The following is a 7,422-nucleotide window of genomic DNA, read 5'->3' as shown; positions in this document are numbered from 1 at the left end:
ATTTACCGAATCTTGATAACTATGCCAACTCTTGGGAAGGCCCAAAAGGGCTAGACCTACCAAGTCTTCTTCTTCTCAGGTACTGTGGAATTGTGTAAACCTGCTCAGGTACTATGGAACTGTGTCATTCTTCAGCATCTTGATACTTTGAAGGTTGTCCTTGAGTGTCAGCTTTCTATGGTCATTATCATTCTCGAATAACTTTGTCATTGTTTTCCACATCGTGAACAGAGTCTCTTTCCCATGGAGATTCGAAACAATATGTTCTCATACACCCTCCAATAAGATTCTCCTAGCTTTAGCCACATCCTTCTTCCATTGATCAAGATTATGGGCATCAAATGCTTGGGGTTTTGCTACACCTGACTTGATGTATTATAGCAGCCCATTGTCATCCAATACTACCTCCATGCAGTCCTTCCATGCCATAAAGTTTGTGGTACATTCCAAGGCATACTCGAGCCTAAGTCCATTGAAAACCATCTTCTCAGTCCTGAAGAAAACCTATAACATTGATCTTCAAATTGAAACCTCCTGCAATCACAACTTTGAATGCTCTTCTCTACTCTGAATCTTGCTCTGATACCATGTAGAAATTAATGTGAGATGCTAAAATGCTCATGAAATTTACTAAATCATAAGACTAGAAGCTACTCTATTGTTCTGCGAAAGAAAATTCACGATCAAGAACACAAATCATTAACATGCATCAAGATTCAACACACATACACAAAGATTTATCTAGGGGAAATAAATTTCTCAAAACCCCTTACTATTTGTATTGCATTAATCAAAGAATCTGGATGAATACAATATGCTTGCTTAATCTTGAACACAACCTGCACTTGTATCTTCTATCCTCTGCCTGCCTGAATGAACCTCACCAATTCTTAGCCAAATTTTCAAGCCTCCCAACTCCTATTTCCTTGTGTTGTTCATTGAGTAATTAGCCCCTATTTTTTAGGGAAATTCCTCAATTGGATTGCACAATTCATGTAGGCCCATCCTTTCACTGTATGCACCATCTGTACAACTTGGATTAGTTTACAACTGATAGTACACTGCCCTTTAACTCCAATCTTAATTGGGTAACTCGAATTCTCTGCATGCATCATTTATTTTGGGCAGATTGATTAGTTAATTGGATGACCACTGAGTGTGACTAAATTTACACTGCACAACTTGACCCTCCACTAGTTTTTCTAACAGCTGGAACTATTTTAACTGACAATAGCTCAACTTAACTGAAACAGATTGCTAGGAATTAGAAATCAATGACACTAAACTCAACTCAAATGTCTCCAACTCAAATTAACTAAGTGACAAAATCCATGCCACCTTAATTAACTACCTCCAAGTATTTTGCTGAAATTGAAATTTGAATTTTAATCTAGTTTGACCAAGACAAAGTCAAAACTATATTTTCTTGTTGCATTTTCAACAATCCACCCCTATACAGACATACTCTTTCACTAAAACAAATTTAAATAAATATTCAAATTGATGCACAGGTTAGGTTCAAGACAAGTTAGGTCAAATTAAACATAGGTCAACTCTGTTTTGATTAACATGAACAAGTATAAATACAAGTAAACATCCCTCCTCCATTTTGGTTGGATGGCCTCAGTGAAGGTTTTTGGACATAACTTTGTGACTTGTTGAAGCAAACTTGAAGGCATATTTGTGTAGTAGACATTGGAAGAACTTTTTGAAGGATTTGGTTAAGACCTCAAAGCAAACTTTAAGGCATACTTGAGCAATTTTGGAAACATCTTAGAAGTAGATCTTGGAAAGCATTTTGAAGTAGTATTAGAGTAAAATTTTGAAGTAAAGTGAAAGTGTTTGTTTAGGTTGGAGCCTAAGAGGATTGATGTCCTCATTGAGACCAAGTTGGTGCCTGGATTTGTGTTTGAGGATTGGAGTCCTCACTATATTCATTAAAAAAAAAAATTATATATATGTGTGCGTGTGTGTGTGTTCTAGTTAATGTGTTCTCGTTTAACTTGTGATAAAAATCTTAACTAGCATAACATAACAATTAAAAGAAATATTGATTCACACCCCCTCTCAGTATTTCCAACAATTAACCCTAAAAGCCCTTATTAAGCCCTAGATATCGATTTGTTACATTTCTATTGTTATATTGTTATGTAGGCTAAAACCCCTCATGTACATGGTGTTCATTGTAAAAGGATGTTTCCCCCTCGAAGAGGACTATAATTATTGGTTTCTTATCATTTTTAAGGTGCATGGATCATAACAATTTTCATCATTGTACACATTGGATGCATTTGCCATCATCCAATAATGCTAGAGTGTTAAGATACTCCCTAGGGGTGTGATGGGGATTGAAGGGCTCTTAGTAGAGTAATAATAGTGGAAACCATTCAGTGTAAGGTGGAGCCTTCGGTCCGATATATTGTTAAATAAGGCTCACTATGGTAGTTAGTATTGAATAAATATAATGGGGCTTCATTACATTTATTAAATACTAACTACCACAACAGGTCTTGTTTAATAATATAATAGACCAAGTTCACCTTACATTTAGTGACCTCCACTTTTATTACTCTATTATGGGTCCTTCAGCCCCCATTACACACCTAGGAAGGATCCAACACAAAGGGACCATGGAACTCTATTTATTGGAGAATAATATTCAACTTGCTTTCCCTTTCAATGTTTCTTTTGTAGTAAACCCTAAACACTCAAGAAAATCTACATTCAATACCACAAGGCACATGATATTCTGGTTGGGCCTACCCTTCTCACCTTTTCTAGCTTTATTGGTTCACACGGTCATGACAACATTTAGGTTGGGCCCTAGCCATGTGTAGACTAGGCCTCCTCCTCCCTTGAACCATTGTCTCTTCGTCCTCCATTTTTTTCTCCTCGAGTCTTCATCATCTTTGTAAATAATCAAATACTATTGTTTTCTAGTCATTTTGAACATTACAAAGTGAAAAAGTCAAACTAATGAGTTTAACAAGCATAAATTCTCGAATTTTCCAAGCCTATTGTTTATATGCAAGAACAATAAATGCTCAAATAAATCACAAATATTTTACCTAAACCTCATTCCACTCAAAAGAAGTTCCTTTCCAGTAATGCTCAAAGAAATCGCAAATATTTTACCTAAACCTTATTCCACTCAAAAGAAGTTCCTTACTGCAGTAATGCTAAAAAACATCACAAATATTTTACCTAAACCTCATTCCACTCCGAAGAAGTTCCTTATTATATTTGGAGTGAACAAGTTTAGAGGTTAGATTTTATTTTAAAACAAAACAACCTATTTATAAAAATATATTATAAAATCAATTTGTTTCAATAATTTTGATTATGGTAGGAAGAATTATTATATAAAAAAAATATTTATATTGTAAAAACAATCTTAAAATGCATAAAACTAAAAAAAATCCTAATTTAAAAATAATATATTTTTATGTAAAGTTTTAATTTTCTTTATAGGGAAATGAACAACAAAATTTGCATCTTTTATGAGAATTATCACGAAAATTCTTTCATTCTTGTGTAAAGGGAATGGAAAATACAAAAAAAAACAAACAAAATACAAGAAATGTTTAGTATCACTTCATGATTTTCATTTTATAATAATAAATTTGAGTATTTAAAGAAATTTATAAATAAAATAAAATAATATATACTTCATTATAATTTTAATAATTTTATAATATTGAATAAAATATCTTATAAAAACAATAATAAGACATACTTATTTTTTTTTGTTAAGCTTGGTAGATCCTCCTTTTTCATTAGTTTATAAAGCAAATTTACACCACATAGATTGGCTAGGTGGCCTGAACTTGCTCAGTGGGAAACCAAGTCTTTTGGTCACCTATCTGCATTGTATGCCATCCAATAACAAAAGAGTTTCAGTTTTTCTACCCAAGCTATATAAGTCTCAGAATCATGTCCAGACTCTAGATATATGTCTATACATATGCTTGCATAAGGAAATGTAAAAGCTACCCGCATATATAAACAAAACTAACAAAAGAGATTATCTAGTCATTATGTTCAGCCGAAGTCGATTCCACTGGTGTTGGGTCTTTGGCATTCGATCCTGGCTACTCGGACGGTTCCAAGAGACATGGGATGTGCCTCTCAATTTTGCCAAGTCTAACATCTTGCTTGTGCAGTTGAAACTGCACCTTCTGATATTCCTATTTATAATTCGGCATGCCTTGAACAGTGACAACCATGCCCACCGAGATCTGCTCCATAGCTTTGCCCAGTAGGCTTTTCATCAACCAATACATGTATAAGGTCCATTTGAATGGAGTGATCCTGCCTCTAGTGTTTCCAGGGTTCGAGAAAAGGGTCCTCCAATACTCCATTTCTGTGTCTGTCTCGCTTTCCTGTTTAACTTCATCTTCCAATTCCTCTAGAATTTTGCGGATACCTTCATTTGTGCCCTCATGGTATGCCTATGCCACTTCACTGATAAGCCTTTCCACTATTTTCCTACCTCTACGAGCCTCAGACGTGCTTAGGTCCGTGTCCCTTCTGGTTGCTTGGGCCCGTCTTCCACAACCACGATTTTTCGCAGGATGAGCCATGGTTGCGCTATCCCAACCCTGTTCATTGCAACAATTTGTTAACCAAAGACAGTTAAACATAATATAATAGTAGTCTTGCACCCGGGTGGTAGTGTTACAACTTGCCGCCCTGCCTTGTTCCTTCCCTTCCCCATCAATTGCAGTGTCGAGGCCTTCATGGTCGTAGGTCAATTCTCGGAGGGGGCTGACCCACTACCATCCCCAGTGGTACCTAGCCACCACAACCACCACCTCTCGGCCTCAAGAAGGTTAGCTTACACTCCCCAATTATGATTTGGTGAGCGCTTCCACATGCCCTCATTTAGCCAACCACGGTATGCATACCCTTTGCCTAGGACGCAATCAAATAGCCCAGCCCAGTCATCCCCTCATCCTTGAGCCCCATGACACCGCCATCACCTATCTGCCTGTTATAACCGACTCTATTTCCTTGCTAGACTTCCCTCCCATAGTTCTCAACCTTTCCCCTTCTGTTGTGGTTCCTACATATCTCCCAACAACTACACATGCATCTATAGCAAGGGCCTTCTCCTAGACTATGGATGGATTGGAAAACTCTACCCCTCGAGCTTGTCGCTCTACCTATACCTGCAGGACTCCTACAAGCTGCCCTACTTGGCCCTCTGCCCAAAATTCCCAGGGTTCCTATGCAGGACAGGAGAATTTCGAAGCAGAGGGAGATGGATGCAATACCAAGCGAATGTAAAAGACAGATGCAAGACTAAGCAAGTGCCACCAACCTCCACCCCCAATTCCTCTAGCGCTGCTCAATTTTGCAGCTTTCACCCATAAAACTCCCCCTCTCCCTCAAGCGAAAACCAAAACAGGTCAACATTGCAAGGGTTGAGAGATACTAGATTACATACCTGTTAACTCCTACAAGAAGATGATGTGCTTGGTGCTATGGATGGCGTCGTAGAGCCTGTCTGGTGCACCAGCCTTCCCATCAATGATTGATCTGAACAACAACACCTAACTGTCTTCCTTTTCTCCTGTTAAGGCCTTCACCAACACAACTCTCGTTGTCACCTTTCCCACCTTCCTTGCATGCCATCATGCAAAAGCTCACTGCACCCATCGCCTCGAGTGTGTGGGGGGTGGTGGTACTGTACTTGGAGGTACCCTCCATTAAACTTCTATTCGATTTCCCAACCACCGGCTCGCATCCTGATCAGGGTCTTGGCCACTTGGGAGGCCATATTGGAAGCTTTGCCTCTAATCTTTTACCAGGATTTCAGCCAGAGTCTGATACCTGTCATCTCAGGGCTAGACTAGCCAAAGTTTTTCCACCGGGACATTTTGGTGGTTGCAACCCCAATTGGCTAAGAAGTCTGCCCCTTTATTCCATTCTCCCCTGACGTGATTAACCATGATGTAGTCAAACTTGTGCATCAGCTCTCCGATTTCTTGGATTAGTTTGGTTGTTCTCTTACTGTGGCTAAGATTATCCCATTTGGATCCATGGTTCAACTTTGTCAACGTGTTGATGACTAGGCTTGAGTTTCCCTCAACCACTACGTTTCAGTATCCCACGCGGACAACTATTTGCAAACCTTGCTTGGCTGCAGCAAATTCTACTTCATTATTACTGGCGAACCCACAAGAATCTACATATATTAACCGAGTGTTGGCCTGGGAATCTCAGAAGAGGCCACTTAGGCTAGCCGGTCCAAGATTGTCTTTTGAGGCCCCATCGAAATTCAGTTTTATAAATCCTTCCCCTAGGACAGTGAAATGGTCCAGAGCTGTCATTCATACCTTGCATTTTTTCCAGGCAGTGGGCGCTATCATTTCCAGAGATAAGTTAAGCTTTTGCAGAATTCGAGCTTCCTAGGGGGGGTATTTGCCAATCCTCTTGGTGCCATTGCTCTACTAAGATCATTTCCCTGATGTTATGAATTACTCCTTCCCATACTTGTTCTTGAGTTAAGGATTGGTTCTTGAAGATTCGATGATTCCATTCCTTCCAGATGGCCAATAGGTTTAGGCCTCGGGCCAATCCCCAAGCTCTATTTATCATTGGGCTAGAGAAGATGTTGCTTCTCCAAAGGATAATTGTTTCCTTGATATTATGGTGATCTAGATCCATTCTTCCAAAGACTCCTTGCATCTGCCTCCTTTTCTGTTCAGCAAACAGACACGTGTTAAGCATATGCTCTAGGTCTTCACTATGTTGTTGGCAAAGCCATCAAAAGGAAGGTCCATGGAATCCCCTTTTCTGAAGTTGGTCCCATGTTAGGATACGTCAGTTACTAACCAGCCATAAGAAATGTGTTATATTTGGCCACCATCCTCCTTCCTGGGCTTCCCTGTTTGGAGATCATATGCTTCTTTTATGGTAAAGGTCCCTTTTGTGGTATTACCCCATCTCAGAATATTCGGATCATTTAGGACTGGTAGTTTTCTCAATCCCAATGATTTATCTAGCTCAGTCCACTGCTCAGTCTCTGGAGCCTGACGCCAATCTTCCTTCTTTTTCCATTGTCTCTAACCCTCACCCCTTGTTCTTCTTTCCAGAATTGCTCTACTCGTTGTATGTTCTTGTCTCTAATATATATAAATATGTCCCTCAGATCTTGCCTTTCAAACAGTCGTTATCTTTGTTGCCAAAATTCGTGCCAGAATCTCGTTGTTTTACCATTATGGATTTCCCAGAAAACATGTCGGTTAATGAGGTTCTTGTTTTGGGCTGCTAGGTTCCACATTGTCGATCCTTTAGGAGGGTCCCTATATCGGAGAATATCTTCGGTTCTTTCCGGCATGTTATATTTCCTTGTCCATATTTGTTTCTAGAGATCCATCCCTCCGCCTATCCATATCCACCATAATTTTTCTCCCA

This window comes from Pinus tabuliformis, chromosome 7 (assembly GCF_031772625.1).
Source record: "Pinus tabuliformis cultivar Carrire ecotype Pingquan chromosome 7, CPIR1, whole genome shotgun sequence".
NCBI lineage: Eukaryota > Viridiplantae > Streptophyta > Pinopsida > Pinales > Pinaceae > Pinus > Pinus tabuliformis.
Note: the sequence above shows the minus strand (reverse complement) of the source record.